The sequence below is a fragment of the Chaetodon auriga genome, chromosome 3 (assembly GCF_051107435.1).
Source record: "Chaetodon auriga isolate fChaAug3 chromosome 3, fChaAug3.hap1, whole genome shotgun sequence".
In the NCBI taxonomy this organism is placed as follows: domain Eukaryota; kingdom Metazoa; phylum Chordata; class Actinopteri; order Chaetodontiformes; family Chaetodontidae; genus Chaetodon; species Chaetodon auriga.
Window position 1 is genome coordinate 4,795,022 of NC_135076.1, and position 20,646 is coordinate 4,815,667.

General features: G+C 40.1%; 1 protein-coding gene across 5 annotated transcripts in view; it reads left to right on the plus strand.

Moving 5' to 3' along the window:
* naaladl2 (N-acetylated alpha-linked acidic dipeptidase like 2) overlaps positions 1-20,646 on the plus strand; it is a 518,168-nt gene that overhangs the window by 35,550 nt on the left and 461,972 nt on the right. For all 5 annotated transcript variants that reach the window (XM_076723158.1, XM_076723166.1, XM_076723175.1 and 2 more), the window contains one exon: positions 13,876-13,910. The gene's annotated coding sequence lies outside the window, so the exon portion shown is untranslated. The remainder of the gene's footprint in view (positions 1-13,875; positions 13,911-20,646) is intronic.

Here is a 20,646-nt window from a genome sequence, read left to right on the forward strand (position 1 = left end):
CTGCAGACAATACCCTGTGGACACATACAGTACAACGGGCGTTGTTTGAATCCATTTTCTTTTGAAGATATCACAACGTACCTGTGTTTCCAGCACTGTCGAGGGTACTGAGGGGTGTGTGTGCGTGTGTGTGCGTGTGTGTGTGTGTGTGCGTGCGTACATTTGCAGAGTCCCTGTACATCTTCTTTGATGTACTCTGGGACTGCTGGCTATTTCCCACTTTGTTTCAATACTTTACCAGGACCTTATTGTTCATCATGCAGCGTGATCTCATGTGTGGTAGCTTTTGTTGCTTATGCGTGTGTGTGTGTGTGTGAGAGAGAGAGAGAGAGAGAGAGAGAGAGAATGAGTTACTGATTTAATAACCTTGATGAGGCAAATGAAGAAGAAACTGCCTCATTTCCTTCTCACTAGCCTTTCTTTTGCTTCCACAGAACTATCCTCTTCCTCGTCCCTTGGTCCTTTCTCATTCTGCCACAAATCTAAAGTAATTTTCTTTTGTCGCAAGATCTCTGCTGCACATTCTGGCCTTCTGTTTGTGAAATTTGAATGTGCACAACAGCTTGGAAGGTTGTAAGCACAATTGATGTCCTGTTGATATATCTGACAGAAAAAACTCAGTTCTTAGTAAAGCAACATATCTGAATGCAATGACTAAAACATGCAAAAATGACCTCCATCCCCACTACCTCTTTATTTAAGAATATTCAAGATGCACACATACTACCAAATTAAATATTAAAGTAATTCAACTACAGTTAAACACAAGGCCCCATGTGCAAGAGTGACATTATCTCTTCAGTTTTTATTGTGCTGAAGTGATTAACAAGCAAATTTGCAATGAATGAAATGCCCACATCCTGGTTGCCATAGAGGGGGCCTATGAGAATGGGGATTCTTACGAGTCCGAACTTTTTTGGAATCAAGGTTGTATTATTTTCAAATGTGTCTGTATTACTGTGTACTGCTTACTGATGTTTACTCATAATGACCAAAAAGGCAAAAAGCGCAAACTCACACTTTCATCTGTATTGCAGTCAAAATTTCCAAAAATTGAAAATTCATTGCAAATCCTAGAGATAAAAGTTTACTTCACGCAAACTATGGTCCATCATTTTATATTATTCAACATATGCAAAATCAGGTAACATTCATATTTCTAATTCAAATGCTACCAATCTTTTTTGCTCAGTGTTGGATCAAACATCACCAAAATACCTTACAATACACCCAAAACCAGGAGAATGATATGTGCTTTATTTTTTTCTCGCCAACATTTTGAGCGTTTTTGTCTCACGAACAAAAACAAACAATGCATACATTACAATAAAATGTCATAATCAACATGTTGTGCTATTACAACCGCATTTGGTGGACATGTGTAGATATGATATCTGGTGAATTTACAAATATTGAACATGAAAAAAAGAAAAAAAAGACAGACACAAATTGGGGCCATTCGGCCAGTAGATGGCGCTGCAGCAACAAATTTAAATTTAGCTGTTTTTTGGGCCGTGTCATTTTGTTCCTTCAAAATGTGAGAAGGCTCATGGCAAAGCATGTCCTCAATGGCTCACAGTGAAAGTCAACTCACTTGAGGATATAAAGGTCCTGGATTCTTCAGGCTTTCTTATCCTCTGAAACCATGCATTGTGCGTGGACCTTCTCAATTTCCATGTGAGGCTGTATTTTAAGAGATACATTTTAAAATGTTTTACAGCAACTTCCTTCTTATGCGGCACCAATACGACCAATCACAAGAGGTATCTGAAGAGACAGTAACAGATAACAAAACAAGGTGGTTGCCAATATGGAGGAAAGAAACTTAATGCACAAAAAGAGAGGTGTGTGTGTGTGTGTGTGTGTGTGTGTGTGTGTGTGTGTGTGAGAGAGAGAGAGAGAGAGAGAGAGAGAGAGGGAGAGAGAGATGGTATAAAAGTTAAGGATAAACTTCTTTCTGTTGTGTGCTTGATGCAGGAATTGTTCAGGAATTGCTGTCTGGTCCGGTGTGGCTGTGCTAACACTGTACCTATTTCCCATCGCTCATCTGCCCTGTGATGCATGTGTGTGGCTAAACATCCCATAAACCAAGCTGCCTCAGTGTGTCCTTAGAGTAGCATAGTAGCCTTTAAACAGGGGTTACCGTGGAGACCACAGCGGTGCCACTAGCAGCAGCAGCAGCAGCAGCCACTTGCTTGTTCCTGCTGACATTCAGACAACCCCTCTAGCGCCCACACACACACACACACACACACACACACACTCACAAACACACACACTACAGAAGTCACTCACATGAGTACAGAACTACACACGACCCCACACATGTGCTGTACCTACACACTTCCTTGATTAGCCTGAGACACATGCACATACAGCCAGATCAATGATACTGTCTAACCAGGTCTTGCATTATTAATGATGTGGTTGCAGCTTTTTAACACAGGAGAATCGGCAGGTGGACACCGGTGCCCAAAGACCGATTACAGTACATTCATGCATTTGTTCCACTAAGAATACCTTGTTTTTGCATAACAAAAATCTGATTTCCATAGAAATATTCTTTGTGTCACATGTCATCTAGTTGTCATTTCGATGTTAGATCCATTTTGTCATTTAGAGAGATGAGTGTGGGCTGTTTGTAACGAGGCGTTGGAGGATAAATGTGACAGCACTGTCAGCAGCACCGCTGTACAGACGCATATCCAATTTGATACAATTTTTTTCATGCTGCTCAGTGTCATGTTCAATGTGTCTTATTGTTGGTCAAAAAATTGGATCATGGAAAAATAATGATCTATATGTCCACAAATGCAACAAGCTATTTCACAAGCAAGAATGGATTGAGGAAATGGAGAAAAAATGAGGAGAGACACAGATTAGCATTAAGTGGGAAATGAAAGCCAGTGGTAAATCAAAGCAAGAATTGCTCTAACTCTTTAGCCTTCATTTACAGTAACATTTCCGCTCCCATCTGCAGCGGTTAGGCACCGACGGATTTCTGTCTGGATTCAGTGCCAAATTATTATGGAGATTTTTTTTTTCTATCCTATTCATGCTTTAAAAGCTATTGGCTAGACTTGCACAGAAATATGCCTTGTTAGTCCCATTTTTTACTCTATTCACACACATTCATTTCAGGTGTTTAATCATCATTGATAAACACCTTTTGCCAAACAGGAAATTGTGAAATAAAATTGGAGTGACATGCAGAACTGTGTCCTGTGCAGCAGTGGTCATGCTGTTTTGTTTTTGAGCGTACTTTTGACCAACACGCAAGACAGGGTTTTGGGCCAATCCTTCAAACTTTTAAAGCCACTTTGTGTTGAGTGTGCCACTGGTCTTTGAAGACTGAACATAAAGCAAAGCTTTGCAACAGCAACTTGCAACTCAGACAAGTGGTTCCAGCCTCAGCATCCAAAGATTGCTTTAGACATTAAGACATGTTGCACACATAGAACAAAAAACCCAGGACCTTCTTGCTATGAGGAGACGGTGCTAACAACAGTAACAGTAACTTGATTTTATTTAACAGACTGAAAAAAACAGAACTGGTTTTAACACTCAAGAAGCATGGCACCAAGAGAGTGTGGTTAGGACTTTAATACCAGCACACACTTTAAGGCATATAAAAGTATTTTCAACTAATTAATTCTGTTTTACCGCATAACATGTAGATAGACTTGATAAACGAACAGGACAATACTAATGGCTACATAAAAATTGAGTAACAGTAGATGGTTGTCTACTTCAGCTTCCTGCATGGTAGATGATGAAGATGCACCTCCCAGTCCCTGGTTGAGCCTCAGATCAGCTGTCTCCATCCACAGGTCAACAGCTGGCTTTGGGCCAAATGTTTCTGTGGACATCTTTGACAGGTGACAGACGAGATCTGTACTTCATGATGTTGAGATGTGAGAATCTCCTCTCACAGGCTGCACTGCCCAAAGGCAGCCTAAGAGATGTGTAACTACCTTGTTGATGTTGAAGTAACAATCTGGACTGCTTGTATTTACTATTTTGACCAGTTCATACACAGAGAACACTGTCAACTGTTTTCCTGTCTGCTTTAAGATCATGCATTCTCTAACTGTGGAGCTTCTGTCAAGTTGCCAGGTGGCATCATATTTCTGAAGAATGCTGCTCATCATTGTGTTGCTAAATTGGTGGAGGTCTTGCATTTCCTGAGGCCTAGTTAACGGATCAAAAACTATAAAATGATTACATGAATTAAAGGAGTCATATCTGATTTCAAACTCTTCAATTACACCCTGCTGTGTCCCTGGCATGAGAAATAGTGTGTGTCCTGTAGTGACCCTCACCATCAAGCAGAGGATGGTCCAATGGCCACCTTGAGGTCATCTATACATATTGCAATGGTCAGCTTTTCCTTCTCAAACCTGTTGGATGTGGCCTTCAAAATGTGGCCAACATCAATTATGTTGCCAGAAAACACTGAAAAAGCTCTGCGCAGATATACTGCAGGTCAATGATATCAGTCAGAGCCAGTTGCATTTGATTGGCTGGCAATGGTCTTGAGATTTTCAACAGTGTTTCATGCCTCCATTCAGACCATCTGATGTTATGAAATTTTCCAAGTTTCATAAGGAGGATCCATTCTCCTCACACAACTTCTTCAGCATGGCAGTATTTTATGCTCTGTCTCAAAGTAAGGAACCTTACTATCAGCTGATTTTGTGCAGTTTTTGAGTTTTGTTAAAATACATACAGCAGCCCAGTCTGTAAAAGATTTCTGATAAAAGAGAAGTAGGTTCATCCAGTTCTTCTACCACATATTGAAAATATGTCTGAAGTAACAGAAAAGAGATTTGGTCATTTAATTGCATCATGCCAGGGGCTTTTCAGAGCTGTAAAGGCTAGTTGTGATTTCAATACGCACGATTTGAGACACACAAGGAGGCAATCAAGCACTGTTGTACTTGCATGCATATTCATGTTTAATTGCATGTGAGTCAGCTGTTGTGTTTCCTCAATTAAGTTGTTCGTGCAGACCATGTCAGCCATAAGATATCATTGTGTTAATTGGACATGCAACAGCTCAGTAATATCCAGCCAGAGTGCTGAGAGGCTGCACACTGTGCCATGTTACACAGACAACAGGCCACTGACGCCTCTGACCAAGACCTGTCTTACAGCCAGTGCAGATTACCATCATTCTGATGGTTTAATAAGATGATTTTATGCATGTTTGCAACACTTAACAGCAGACAGACAGAATTACTAACCAGCTGTTGAAATTAGTGGAACATTTATGGTGGGACATTTTTGGCGAAAATTTGGTGAAGTCCAAAAACAGCTAAAAAGAGAGTGATCATTGGACTTACATTTGCGAGCTGGTCAGACACATGACTCCGAATACTAATATTGCTTCGTACTGCTGGATGGGTAAATAGGAAATAGTTTGCCAATGCATTCTCAATAGAATATTTATAAGGTTTACAGCTTGTTCTGCTTCCCTGAGTTGCCAGAAACATGAATTAATGCCAGAACAGAGAATTATCAGTCAAATCTGCTGATCTATGGAGCTCTACTTAGCCTTTTTTTTGCTAATTGTTTTGACTTAAGTTTATATTTACTTTATGGGTCTTATTTGCAGCACCAGCAGGCAGCTTTTTCTGGCAAACAACCTCAAATGGGAGACAGATAAAGGTGATGAACATAGTGGAACCTTTATCAGTTTATCAGCTTTTTAGTTTCATCAGCAGTCAAAGGGAGAGTGAATATTGGACTTACATGCATGAATAGGCATCGTGTGCAGAGAAAGAGATGTCACAGAACACAGACTCAGACTCAGAATGAAGGGGTTATGCAGTGTGTGTCTTAGACCACCAATGGCTGAAATAATAATTTAGAACCCATAAAAAACAGTTTGAAACAATGAGAGAAGGACTTCTTAAATATCTGGTGTGACTAATGTTTATCTGGCCTTCCGCATGTTGCTTCATAAGACAATCAAGTTTGGGGAAAGTTTCTCATCTGCAGCAGTTTGGAAAGTTTTTGGGTGACACACAACAAATCAGTCAGGAGTAAATTAGATCTTTCACTAACAGATGGTGACAAAGAAACCAAGGGAAGACTGATCAGCCAGTAATGCACCTATAACTTCTTACCTTTCAGACACTGACTCAGTCTGACTCATATGTACAGTGTAATGACTCATATGGCAGAGAGTGAATTTATTATCAGCATGAGTGCTTTGACCTCACTGAATCATCATTAGGATCCCAGAAGGTCTTGTTCTGACCCAGTGAGTTTAAACTGATGTCAGAGCTCATATATTCATCATTGGGTGTTCAGTGTTCAGATGTATTTTTCATTTCTGCTATCAAAGTGTGCGTCCATCACACTGAGCTCGAAGGATTGTCCTGAATGGTTTCAGGTAAACAAATACCTTCATTTCATCTACCAGTTCTCTCCTCACTGCTGTCCCTCTTTTTCTCTTCACCTTTTCCAACTTCAACAAATTCTGTCAAGTGACCCTGATGTCTTTAAATGCAAATGCCTGCTCCATGCACTAAAGTTAGATATTTCATTCCAGGAGAGGATTAGCTGGAGCAGACTCACCTAATAAACAGGCAGAAATCAAGATTGAGCTGTGAAAAGTAAAGGTGTGCCTGTTAGGTGGGGTGGATTCAAGCCTGACAACCCAGATTTAGTTCTCATTTCGTGCAACAAAATATAATATCGAGTGTGGTTTTCAATTTCACTGAAGAGTCTTCTATTTTTAACAATTACAAAAACATACTCACTTTCGTCTTGCCTTATGCCATCAGGAATGAAAATTTGGCACTTTAAGTGGGGAGTTTAAGCTGTCAGCTCCCTCTTCATCCTGCCACTTGATAGTGTTGACTCATTGTATTTTACACTCTTTTACTTTCTCGATCTGTACGTGGTTCAGTATTTAACTGCTGAGAGGATGTAACACTCTTTCTGGAGCTTTGCTTTGGGTGCCGTGCTTAAGATATCCTTCAGCCTGTTGAAGAGTCTTGGGTGTCAGAAAAGGTTGTTTTCAGAATATCATGCATCTGAATACACACGGTTGCTACAAATAACATCACTTTATGTTAAACCATCTCTGCACAAAGTGTAGTTTATTTTCTGTTGTCTGGTAAATCTTGGTCATGACATAGAAGAAAAATTGTACCTGTGCCACTCAAATTCTGCTGCCAGTGCCCTGCTGAAAAAACCTAAAGGAACACGAGTCAAAGTTAGATACATTTGACTTCAATGCCTTGTCATGTCCTGACCTCACTCACTTAAACATAAATTCATCTGTAGTGAAGCCCTCGGGGCTTCCTCCTGCTTTTACTCTATGGTCCTGACTCAGTCCAGTATCCCTTGGATACTAGTGCAGGAAAAATCTAAATTCATACCTTGTACAAATATGCAAGTGTGCAAATGTAGCACAAGGACTAAAACCGGCATGCTAATTGCTATTAAGCATATCGACACCACTTGAGATGAAAGAGACATGGAGTCTTTTATTCCGCCCAACAGGTGGCCTGAAACAGCATGCTGAGGGCAACAGCTCATCCTCCCTCCGGACTGGATGATGCAGACAATTCAATATAGCATTAGCCCTCCTAAGGACCTGCCTGTTATAAATGAGCTAAAGCATGGCCTGACTCCTCCCTGAGACCTTACTGGCTGATTTAACAAGAGTTCCAACTCAATTTATATTGGACAAATTCAGGTTTCCAAACCAAGCAATTCTCCAGAAGGTTAGAACAGATTCAATGAAGCATCTATGAAAGACTGTCATCATCTCTGGAGCAACGTTAAAAGAATCAGGAAAAGAAAGTCTTCCTGCTATTTTGGCAGACAGCAATTATTAAATTTGTCATTGTAGTGAGGGGACACTGATCTGCTACTGCCCATCATTCACCCTCTATAGGACAGAATTACTTCTGATAAAGTGAAGCTGTGCAAGCCGCATCACAAATGTGAGACACAACAGATAGGCTTCGACTTTAGTCTCCAGGTTGTTTCACCTGTGCTTTACATGTCTCAACCCAGCATCTTCTCAGGCTTCCAGTGTAGTTTTTAGTTAGCTACTAGAGTGATTGTGTGTTGTGCCTAAGCACTGCCAACATGCCTCTGACTACCACTACTGTGGCTGAAAGTTTGCAATGTAAACAAGGTGTAACATGCAAGTCCGTGCATTTATTTATTTATTTTTAAAGAATATAAGAATAAAGTCAACCGTATGCTCAAACATTCACCTCGACCACCTCCATGAACTCTCTAAAGTACAACGTTAAAGGATTGGGGAAATAATGCTGCCAGTTCCTCCTAAATGTATCTGTCAAAGAAAATTAGTAAACACATTTATTACTTCACATGCCAGAGTATTAATTTGAAGGTGCCAGCCACTGCCAGCATTTTTTAATCATACTCACTTATCTTCCAAGACCCGCAGAATATTTTGTTCTATTCATATGTAAATGGTTAATATAAAAACAAAAAAAACAAAAACAAAAAAAAAAACAAACACAACTGTTTTTCTAGACAGTGAAGCTAATTTTATTCTGGCTTCATTCATTCATCAAGACATTGATTCATCAAATTGAATTCAGTGTTTTGCTTAGCTATGTCAGTGAAATCAGCTCACTGCCGTAAGAGTCACATAGCTCTGCTTTACCAATATTAGATGGGATGCTATGGCATCACAATTCAGTATCTGGTGAGCAAGAACACCAAACAGCCAGATTACAGGATGGCTACTAACTTTAGCTGGTACTTGCCAGCTATCTTGCAAAGCAAACCATGCCAATGTTTCTGAAATACAATTAAGTGTGCATAACTCATTGCATTTAATTTTCACACGTTTTAAAAAGGGACTGATGCTCTACTAACCACTTCAGCACCACGCCATTATGCTGTAGTCTACATCTCCTCCAGCAATGCTGCACAGCAGAGTGAGTGCTGTGTGCATGCTGGTACAGAGACTCCCTGATTTTGTCCTGCAACTTTTGAAAAAAACAAACAAAAAAAACAATACCATGTAGGGATGGGGGGTGCATGACTCCTTGAAGTATGATGTATGACATAATTAGAAGGGTATGTTTGACTCACAATATGGAATAATAGCAAAATGCTAGATAAAATAAAATAAAAGTAGAAAAAATTCCAGATATCATAAATCTGGTGGGGCACATGACCGCGAGCTTAAATGGGCATGACAGTTCCAACATTGCTGCAGGCTGTTGTATCACCATCTATTCCGTGTCAAATCATTTGCTAAGCTATTACTTAGACTCTCATATGTGCATTTTTTGCCATCTAATCCATATCTGAGTTACTCCAACAGCTGCAGGCATGCTAAGGCTCGCGAGCTGCACTGGAGAAGATTGCCGACATTTGAGAGAGCTGATTGTAATATTTTGTCATTTCGCATTAAATGCTGTGCTCGGGGATCATGGTCGCAGTCAAGTCAAATTAATGGCAGGCTGCTCAAGACGCAATATGATCTTTCCACATCATACGACTGATATTTTCTGTGTAAATTCAACACAATGGCTGCTGTTATTCCGGGACAGCTTTTGAATATTGAATTTCAAAGCACAGCCGCCTCCCACTGAGGCTGAGCTGCTAGAATTAAATCAACAGTGTTTGAGCGTTGACATTCCTTTCTGTGCTCTCTGATAACGCTCCTAATTTAGCACCAGTCAAAGTGTTTTATCTTTAGTGACCAATCAAGTGTTGACTGTTATAATTTTCAGCCCTGTTGTGATATTGTTAGATCCATTTCACAGAGCTATACTCAGACATTTAGGGATGGAATGACAGAGAGGGGAGGAGAGGGCTAAACGCATAAATACCTTATGTTTTAGAAGAAGCAGCCTAATCTTATGAATGCCACCTATAAACTGTAAATTAAATCTTGGCCTCTGTGCAAGTTTAATTTACAATATAACAGAATTACTGGACTTTCTCTGGCAGAAGTAATAATAACTTCTGTTGCAATGAACACTATAAAATGGGAGCAGGATCAATAGTAATAGTAATAAAGCGAGTGTACTTGTACTTTACTAACTCTAAAAAAGTGGATTCAGTGTTAAATGACCCTTTTAATGAGCCGAACACACACATGCATGCCTGGCTGTGAGGTCACGTTATGGAGTGGGATTCCTGACACTGCCACAGAGCAGCTGGTATGAGCTCACACAGATAGCTGGTTGCTTCCGTTTCAGTTTTTCAATGTAAACTATTGTGTTTGTGCTAGATGTGTGTCCACTACACACAAAAGAATCACAACCTATCATGAGTGTTTTTTTTGTTGTTGTTTTGCTTTTTTGCCGTGAAAAAACTACTGCTGCATTTGTTATGAAAAATGTGTGATCACCACATTTACCATTTATGTATTTGTATTTGTTAAGACTAGTCTGTTATCTACTATGCATTTTGCTACATGAGATGTCATCCAAGCTGCTTCAACTGCTCTCCCCTTTGTGCTACAAAGAGACGTGCACTTGTGCCAGATATTATTGAGCTGGACATAAGAGGAAAAAATAAAAAATAAATTAAAAAATAAATAAATAAAAAAATCAGTTCAACATATTGCCTACACATGTAAGTCAGACGATTACTGAATGGATTCTGATGTTTCAGCGGAGTCTTCTTATTGTGCAGAGCATGGCTTTCTATGATGGAAATTAGCCTATTTCTTTTCACTAATTTGCATTGGTTGCAATTTGTTTTACAGTGATGCCTGTTGCTCGATTAATTCAATAGAATGTTTCCAGTGAAAATGATCGTGGCTTTTACTCAGTAGGCTACCAGTTGTTGTGTATCCAGGAAGCTATAATTTTGTGAATCACAGGGAGTCAGCAAATACGGGTGAATAAAACAGTCTGCTTGAGCGATGCGTCATGCTCTCCTCTCCTTCTGTTTATAGACTACTTTGTTCAACAACTGGCTGCTCCCATGCTATTGCCACAATAATTGCTAATGTGGTAAAGATTATGTTCAAAGATGCTTTAGGAATGATTAGATTAATTATTAAATACATTTTTATTCATATAAAATTTGTTTTTAACTTAAAATGCTTCTGCTTTCCTTCTTTCATAACATAAAAGAAAAGTAGCTAGCCATGATTTAAGAAGATGAATTCTCGTTGGCTATGAATGATTGAAATGTACAATTTCAGAGTAAAAACACTGCAGCAGTCAGTAGCAGTCCTTTCAGAAAATAATTCAAAGAGCTGTTCCATCAGGTGACACATCCGTGATCAGTTTATGTCCTGGCAGGTTTTACTGTCTCTGTTTGGTGGTCAGCTCAGCTGTTGTAGTTGAACTGTGGTGAAAAAAACGCTGCTTCACACATCCCTCGACCAAGTAGATGACTGGAGCGGCCTACCTATGTTGAGTCCAGTGTGTGATTGGAAAAGAGTTTGTGTGTAACAGGTAAGGTTAGGACCCAATTGCAGCACTACCTGAACATGGAAGTCTCTTCAAGTCTTACATGAGGCAGGTTTGGCGCTTCATCCGGAGTGAATGACAGCTTCAGGAAATGTTCAGCAAGCCAAACAACTGACAGTTCCAATCAGTAGCAGATCCAGGATGGACAACAAATGTAGTCAGGTGCAGAAGGCTGAGGTAATTACCAGTGGGAAGGAGAGCAAATGAAGTCAGAGGCAGGCAGGGTCGATACCGAGAAGGCGGTCCGACAGGGACAGCTGGAGAGTCTTGCATGAAAGCGAAGAACAATCTGGCAACAAGTGAGTCAGAGAGCAGCTTAAGTACTGCACTGATTGGTGATGAGTCTCAGGTGTGCACTCAGGTGATTGGGCGGGTGGGCGTGGCTGAGTAGTGAAGGGGTGCTGGCTGAACAGGTGAGCAGATGAGAGAGACAATGGCAGCAGGTAAGGAGCTGGCAGACTGTGACATCGCGTCTGTAAGACAAAACTTTTCACTTCCCATTCGCTGCTCATAACATGAGCTGTGACTGTAATAAAGCTCTGAGCAGCTGGTGAAGTTCACCCATCTGTGGTTACTGAGACGCTCTCTGCTTCTTTGAAGCTCTGTGTCACTTTAGCTTTTGTCTCTTGGTGCAGAGCTGCTTTGCTGTACGACTGAAGTGTGGCCTTGATGGAATTGTATAATTTAACTTCAGCCTGTTTACTAACCTCTGAAATCTATCGATGTCAACCACAGAAAACAGCCTTAAGTCTTTAGCTTTATATTCACCGATGCTGGACTGTTTTGGGGAAAGGCTCCAAGTGCTTTCAGGCTCCTTTGGTCTGGCTGAAGCTTGTTGATGTTGTGAGTTGAGCTTCTCTGCCAATTGGCACATCACCACCCATGTTTGATGTGTTGATGTGAAGATCTCTGGCTTGCACATACAAAAAAGTTTAACTGGGGTATTTTTTTATGGGAGTAATTGTACTTCTGGTTGAGTACCCACCACTATGTGAATGTGTTAGACGGGATGTTGAGAACCATTTGAGACTGTAAGCTGGAGCAAACCAGTAAATTCACAGGACTGTCCTCACTCTCGCTCTTCATCTTTAACACTAATTGCTATGCAACTCTGCCATGCATCGTGCCAAAAAGGGATGAGAGAAGCACGATGCATCGAGTGTGCAGTTTTAGAGCATTAATGTACACAATTGTGGGATATAACTCCGTAAGTAAAGTACTTTACTAAAGTACTACAACAAATTTGAGATACTTGTACTTTTCTTTTCATGCCGCTCTCTACTCGTATCTCACTACATTTCAGAGGGCAATACTGACCTTTTCACGTCACTTCAGTTATTTGACAGCTCTGTTACTTCCAGGTTTTTGCATGCAGAACATATGAAAAGCTTAGAAGACATGATGCTTTGACGCTATCATTTTATTCTTTTTAATTATTTTGATAATTCATGTTCAGTATTTTTGAAAATGTGTTACAATGAATTGATGGAGAAAAGAATTAGCGGATTCATTTATCATGAAAATCATCGCTCGAAGAAGAAAATCATTAATTGCTGAACTATAAAACAGTTCAAAATAAGTTATATTTTAATCAACTACAACAGTAAAATCATGATTTTACATTAATGCATAAGTAATGAAAATCTAATGGTATTTCATAGTGTAACAGTCGCAGGGGACATATTTCTGCAGTATGAGTACTTTTACTTTTAACACTTTTATTTTTAATACATTAAGTACAATTTCATGCTTATACTGACAGGCTTTTACTTTTTATCATTTTCATCAATTTTCAATGCAGGAGTATTTTTATAGGGTGGTAAATAAATGTAATGACATTTAAAGAATTAATAAACTTTACATTTCGGGTAGAAATGGACAACACATGGTTTTCTAAGAGAGAAAGTACACTAGTTAAAAATATGAGAACCCTTGTGCTCTTTCCACAAACTAAAAATATGCAGTCTTGCCAAACAAAGATTTGCCGTCAGCGACAGCCTGTCCTCGACTGGTCCCAGGCGTCTGAATCGCTCTCCCCTCCAATTTATTCTAGCCAGTCATACAAGTCCATTTAGCTCTGTTTCTTATCAAAAACAAGGGAACCAATCAGAGCTTCACAGGCAGCATTAACGACTGGGAATATTATCTTCCTGTCCAAGGGGGAGGACGGACGCAGCTGCACAGGTTGTTGTAAACTGACAGATGGAAATAAAAACTGTTACATCTGTAAGTTTCTTCGATCAGCGTGACAAACATTAACTGCTTTAGGCAACAGCTAGCGTCAACAACACTGTCAGGCTAAGTTTGTCCAAATAGATTTCCCTCTTTACCATTATGTGTTGACAGACACTGTATCTAATTTGTAATCCTTCATAATGTGCTCCCCATTTATATGCAAGACAGGTTAATATTTTGATTCTGTCATCTCTTGCAGGCGGAGAAGATTTGTCACCAGTAGCCCAACAGGAAGTAAGTCACTTTATTGCATCTTGCATGAAGGGAAAGGCTGAGTTTCATAGAAGCCTCTTGTCCAGTGTCTGCCTGCTCTGTCCTGCTGTACTCTCGCTGTCCAACACTGGAACAGATGCCCTATTGTAACTTTCTCCTATTGTCAGCCTCTCCTCTTTTTTTTTTTTTTTCTTTTTTGTCCTCTGTCTTTCTTTCCCACCCTCCCGCTCCTTCTCTTGGTCCTGTTCCTCTACTTTTCTCTTGTAAGCCTTTAATGGTGATTAGCTGTGTGGTGCTGAATGTGTCCCTGTGTCTCCTCTCTCGCCGGGAGAACAAGTGCTGTCACTGAACTCGGTCCTGCACTGTTAGCTGAGCTATTGACTCACCTCAGGTGAATGGCTGGGATACAGCATGGGAATGTGATTTAGGGATACAAGGTAGCTGTGTGTGTGTGTGTGTAGGGATGTCTGAGTGGACTCCTGTTACTGATGACGGAGCTGTATGTGACAGGGCTCTGGCTCCAACACACTGGTAGTTTCTTAATGTGGAGATAATGCGGTCACACGTACACACATGTGCTTGTATGCACACACACACACACACACACACACACACACACACACACACACACACACACAAAGACACAGTGTATTCACCCTCTTAGATCCCCATCAAGGAGCCAGGACAAAGGTTTCCAGTACAATAGGGACTGGAGTTCCTGTTCCTTGAGCCCTCTTTAATACACCAAGACTTTGTCCACTCTGATGCACTCATTCAGCACTTAGAATGCATTGTGGAGGTGTGCACATTGCGCCAAATGTTCAATTGTTTTTGCGTCTGACTGAATAACCCTGCTGTTCTCAATTACCTTCTTCTTGCAGACAATGCAAAAGTGTGCTTAACATTTTTTGCAAAGTAAAAAGAAGGAACTTCATTCCAACCACAGAATTTTTGTTTTGCTATACCTGCAATATTCCCACGTACACTCAAGTTGCACTGAGGCACTTTTTTTTTTTTTTTTTTTTGCTGTGGATACTTACTTTAAGTATCATAGTTACACAAGGTTTCTTCTATCTTTAGAAGTGTCACTGTCATTATAAACAATGATGGAAATATGGATGTAGTGGTGAGACAGGCCAGACTGTTCCCAGGTTGTGTTTTACAGACTTTGCTTCACAAGCGGGTTTGAACGTAGGCCGCTCCAGCCGTCTGCTTGGTCAAGTCAAGCGTGTAGCAGTGTTTTGTTTCTTCAGAATTATTTCATAAAAGGACTGCTACTGACTGCTGCAGTGCTTTTACTTTGAAATTGTAGACAATTGAAGACAATTTTATCATCCATTAAGTAGGTGATGGCTGACTATGTTTATTTTAATTTTATGAAAGAAGGAAAGAAGAAACACTTTAAGTTAAAAACTAATTTTATATGAATAAAAAAATGCTGCCTACACTAAATAATTAATAAAGGACATTTTTTAAGTAATTTTCCTTTCCTTTTTTAATATTGCAACCGTGGCCTTAATATTATGGTATTATCGTACCTTACATACCTAGCTGTTACTCAAAGAGCAACTTTGGGCAAAAACACTTGTTATTTGCTGACCTCCTTGGCTTGAACTTTGTACCGTGCTGCAGTGATGTAAAAATGTACTTCAGAGGGTCAGTACACTGTGACATCACTGGTGGTTGTGGTCAGAGGTGCGACAGACTGTAAACAGTATGTGCTGTAAAACACTGCTTTCAACCTGTTATTAACTTATTATTTCACTATTTAGTGTTTTTACACAGAATACTAATGGCCTGTTGAAGCGCAATTTGCTATTGTTGATGTTTTGGGTAGGTACGTTGGAGAAAATTCTTTGTAGCTGGTCTCAAAAATCTATTTGTTAACAACTCATCAACATTTACAACCAGGCATGATGCATGAACCGTCTCATAATCATACCTATCAAAACTGGGATTTGAAAACACAGGAAACTTTTCCACCACCCTTACCACTGTTCCAGCTTACATTTAGACATGAGCACACACAGTGAATCCTAAAATCACCACTGGACAACCATTTGCTCTGAAATATCAGAGCAACAATGATTGAGTTAACTAGTTCCTACAGTAAGTGACTACAGTCATGTGGTCAGAATCAGATACCTGGTTGAAAGTGAAATGCTGTGAGCATCCCTGCATTATATCAATGAAAACACTAAAGGCCATTTAATTCAACACTTTAGCTTATTAATGCATTACTTGAAGGACATGTACACATCACTTACATATTAGGATTCAGTTGTGATTGTTAGAGAGGCTACTGGGAAGAGAGACAATTACGTAGCAGAGGGTGATTCTGAAATTGGATGGCAGAGACGGTATAAATACAGTCATTGGTGGAACATGTTTCTGTGCTTCTTGGCTGAACTTACGCTTGGCAGATTTGTCACTTTTCCCTCTGTAAAATCTGTGTGGCATATTTTACAAAAAGCATGACTGTGACCAACGTTGCTCTTCATTAAGTACGGGTAAGCCTCCTCCTGTTTGGTGAAATCCTTGCACAGACGTTTAGCCTTTTGGGCAGGTACTCCATCGCACTCATCCTCGTTCTTCTTCTGTTGCGCCTTTTTGTTGTCGGTTGCCGATAGAGTGAATGACATCTCGTCAGTAGATGTTGCCAATGTCCGACATACTGCAGCCTGCTGTGCCAGAGGGGAATGTAGCAAACATTATACAGAAATATATTAAGTCTTAAGGTGGACATCATGTTCACATTTATTTTTAGCAACATTATGAAACTTTTCAAGTCAATCTGCTTTGAAAACTGCAGTCGAGGAGGGAGTGTGAGAATGTTCTTCCGCTGTTTTGAGCCTTTGAGTCTGTATGCTTTAGTAGAATAGGTTTTGTTACAACACAGTGGACATGCTTGGGGCACTCTGCACTGTGGGACAGATGTCAACTGTCATTATGAACCACTACTATTCTAATAAATCTAAAAGTGCAAAAAATGTTTAATCAGCACGTTAATCAGTGTGTATTAAAGTCAGGTGCGGTGGAGAGCTCAACCAGTTTTGCATGTTCCTTTTAAAATGTGTGCAGGTGTTTAGTTAGAGCCATCATGATGTGGGTCATTCACAATCAGATCAAAGTCCTTACTAATAAAAAGAAAGGTCACGCATGGTATTCTGTTAACTGGCACCAACACTACACAATTTTTTTTAGATCCTTTAAAATGGTATTATATCAAGATTGAACCAAAACTGCTACAAGACAGGGTGTCCTCAGGGTGACTGGCTATACTGGTGTGTAGCGTGAAACCATTTTTCAAATGACAGTCAAATATAATTTCTGCCAGCAAGAGTTTATAGACTCATTTGGTGACTTGTCCTTCATGCCTGTGGATGTATGAGGCAGAAAAAAGACAACCTCCTCCACTGTTGGCCCATTATGTAGTCTTATACTTAGAAAATTTGCATCTTCATGCTTAATGGTGTATAAGGACAGACAAGCCTCCTCCACTGTTGGCGATCTGTGGCTGACTTGGCAGCGTGACCACACTCATCATCATCACTGCCTTTAGCTTCGCTTCTTATGAGCATAGCATCCCATGTCTTTTTTCAGTTTTTATTTATTTTTTTTATTTTTATAATTTATTTATTATTTTAATTCGGATAACTTTTGGTCTTCACACTGACATTTCATTCGAAATGTTGGCATCTTGAGACACTGCAGGTTGAAGATTGAGGAAGATCTGTTGATTGAGCCCTGCAGTTTAATTCAGAGTGCGAGTATATCCCTGAACTCGTGCCTAGTGGCGTAAATATGAGAAACCAGACTCCTCTGGTATTGGCAGTCCACTGCCTGCTTGGCAGCCTGACCACAGCACATTATCCCTCCCTCAGCTTCTGCAGCTCTTCTCCAAGCTATTTTTTCCTCCTTTTCCTAGGTTATTTGCCTTTACAGTTGTGTTTGTTCCTTGCCCCGAGGGCTCCCAAAATGTTATGGCATGTTTTTCTTGCTGATATCCTTAAATGAGGTCAGATGTGACTTTAAACTAACAATTAATTGATTTGTGGATCATGCAAAAAGGCAAGAAAGGATGACATACGTCATTTTATGCCAAAACTCACGTCTGTGCATGCTACTTTATATTCCAGTCAGCAGCAATTGATACCAATACCTTGTGCTTGTCAGGGCTGTTGGAAACTCTGCAAGGTGATCATTGAATAATATGGCCAGAGCTCTCGTTAAAGGAAGACATTGACATTCACACATTTAGAGTGCAAAATCTCACCACCGGTGGCAAAATGGATTCGATATTACAGCACAGAAAAGTGAAATGGCATGTTGACATTGTTGCATTTGTCATTGAAACCTTCAGGCGCCCCCAACAACATGCTATCTCATTATCTTACAGCATTCAGCATGATGGCTGACTAGAAATTCAAAGAAGAAAGTCAAGCTGAAGGACAAATTCTCAAAGTTTTTACACAACAATGTGACAAGGACCTAGCAAAAGCCAAAATGTCCCTAGTCAGTATGATGATAATTTCGTAGCCGGCATTATAAAACTGTGCAGGCAAGAATATTAACCGTAATGCACAAATTAACTTATTACTACAACTACTAATAAAGACTGACTAAACATACTATGATGCGAGAGTGAGCAGGAAAAGCAGTATATGAATGAATCAAATAGAATTAGTGGTGGCTGTCAGTGGAGCAGCTGGTAAAAGTGGAGCAAAATATGGAATCGTGTTTGGCTGTGAAAACCAAATCTGATTATAAATTCAGCCAGTTAACAAAAAGAAAGATTCTACTTGACTCAGATTTTAACGGCTGAGCTGGTTCGGCAGCATCAGAGGCAGGTGAAGATTCAGAGGTTGAAGTTGATGTTAGAGCAGAGACGGGGATCTTTCTACCTCTAACAAAAGAAACGAGAGGTGAAAGTTCATTAAATGAGTCCCAGGCAGCCTGTGATGTTGTTTCAGACACGCAGTTACTGTTTCAGTTTCATTTCTTGTTGTGTTCCAGCAGTTGTGTTGGATTAGTTTTCCTTTTAATCCTATTTTGAGAAATCTTCCATTGTTCTGTATGAGAAATTCCATGTAGGTTTAAAACAAGGTCTTGACTGTGAGGAGCTGTGTGTCCTGCTGTCAGGGAGTCACGTGAAACTTCAACCAGGGCTGCTAAGTTGCTAACCAGTCCTGTCCTCTGTCTCCTCCAGGAGAGCTTTGATCCTCTTAAATGTAAATACCAGTTTTTGTTTTAGTGTCTGGTCAGAGCTGGCCCAAATGGTGTTTTGCAGCTTTCAGGAACTAGCAGCCTTGGCATCTGGAGGGGGTTTTAACCTTTTGGCATAGCCCATTAAAAGTCTCTGGGTTCTGCTGCTGAATATCCTACAACTGCATTCAGACTTCCAAGCATTCACCCAGACTCTCGTCTCTTTATCTCTCCTTCATATTCAGTGGCTTGTGCTGCAGCAAAGCTCAAAACCAAGCTTAACAGTAGGCAAAGTATTATCACCCTTTAATGTGAAATCTCATTAATTTAGTTTTCCAGCTTCTGTGTTTCTCACCATCTCTTTGCCAGATGTTTTAAATGAATCATCGTCACCTCTCTTCGACCCACTAAACTTTTTTTTTTTTTTTTTTTTTCCTGCCAAAACATTGTGGGAGCCGAGCATTGAGTGGCTGTCCTCAGCTGGGAGGTTATTGATGAGTTGCTAATGAAAGGCCTATTAAAGACGAGCATATTGATCCACTGAGGGCCTGATGACAGTATCATTGCAACAGGGACACAATTGAAAAAGACATGCACTGCCAAGAGGCTGGGGAGTGAGGATGGAATTATCATCTTATACACTGCTCCCTTGGCCTCACTGGTGTTTTCTTTTAGTTAATATCTGTGTTACATTCCTCTCTGTCTTTCTTCTTAATCTCGCATTCAAATGCAAATGACTGAATACTTAACGTGAAAAACACTGAGTCCAAATGAAATGATAATATCATATTTTACAGTGATGTACACTAAGTTGATTTCTGTCTGTCATTTGTCATGACCTTCAGTGCTGTGCCCCATTACCCACAAACAGATCAAATGACTGCATGGATACAGCAGCAATGAGTGAGGGATGTTTGTCCTAATAGAGTGAAATCACTATGAGAAATCCAAGCATGAACTGATCTGATATCATGATTCATTCAGTCCAATGAGGTTCCATTCCACAGTCCAAGATGAGCAGTTTGATCCACTGAATGCCAGTAATCTGTTGTATGTGTTGTTTAATCAATTATTCAATTCATGAACTCTCATTTTTGCAACTTAATCTAGTCTTTAGGAGAATATTTGCTTGTTGGCTGCTGAGGGCAAGGATGCTCTTTGAGTCTGTTGAGATATAATAAAAAAAAAAACCTTTAAAAAATCTTCCCTGCCTTTGACAAAAACATAAAAACTGAAAAAGTCCATAGGAGACAGGCAAATGTCGAGTGCCAAAGTGTTGTCAGGAGTTTGACAAAACACATTTTAAAAGAAAAGCTCAACATTTGGGTAATGTGCCATTCGTTTTCTTGGGTTTGATGAGACGATAGGAACCACTCTCATGCTTGTACATTAAATCTGAGGCGAGAGCCAGCAGGTGATAAGCTTAGCATAAACACTGGAAATAGGGGGAAACTGCTCGTCCATTGCCAGACAACCACAGTCTCCAGGAAGTTACGGCTCCCAGCCAAAGGATTGTCCAGCACTTAGTCCCCTGACTCATTTTTACACTTTG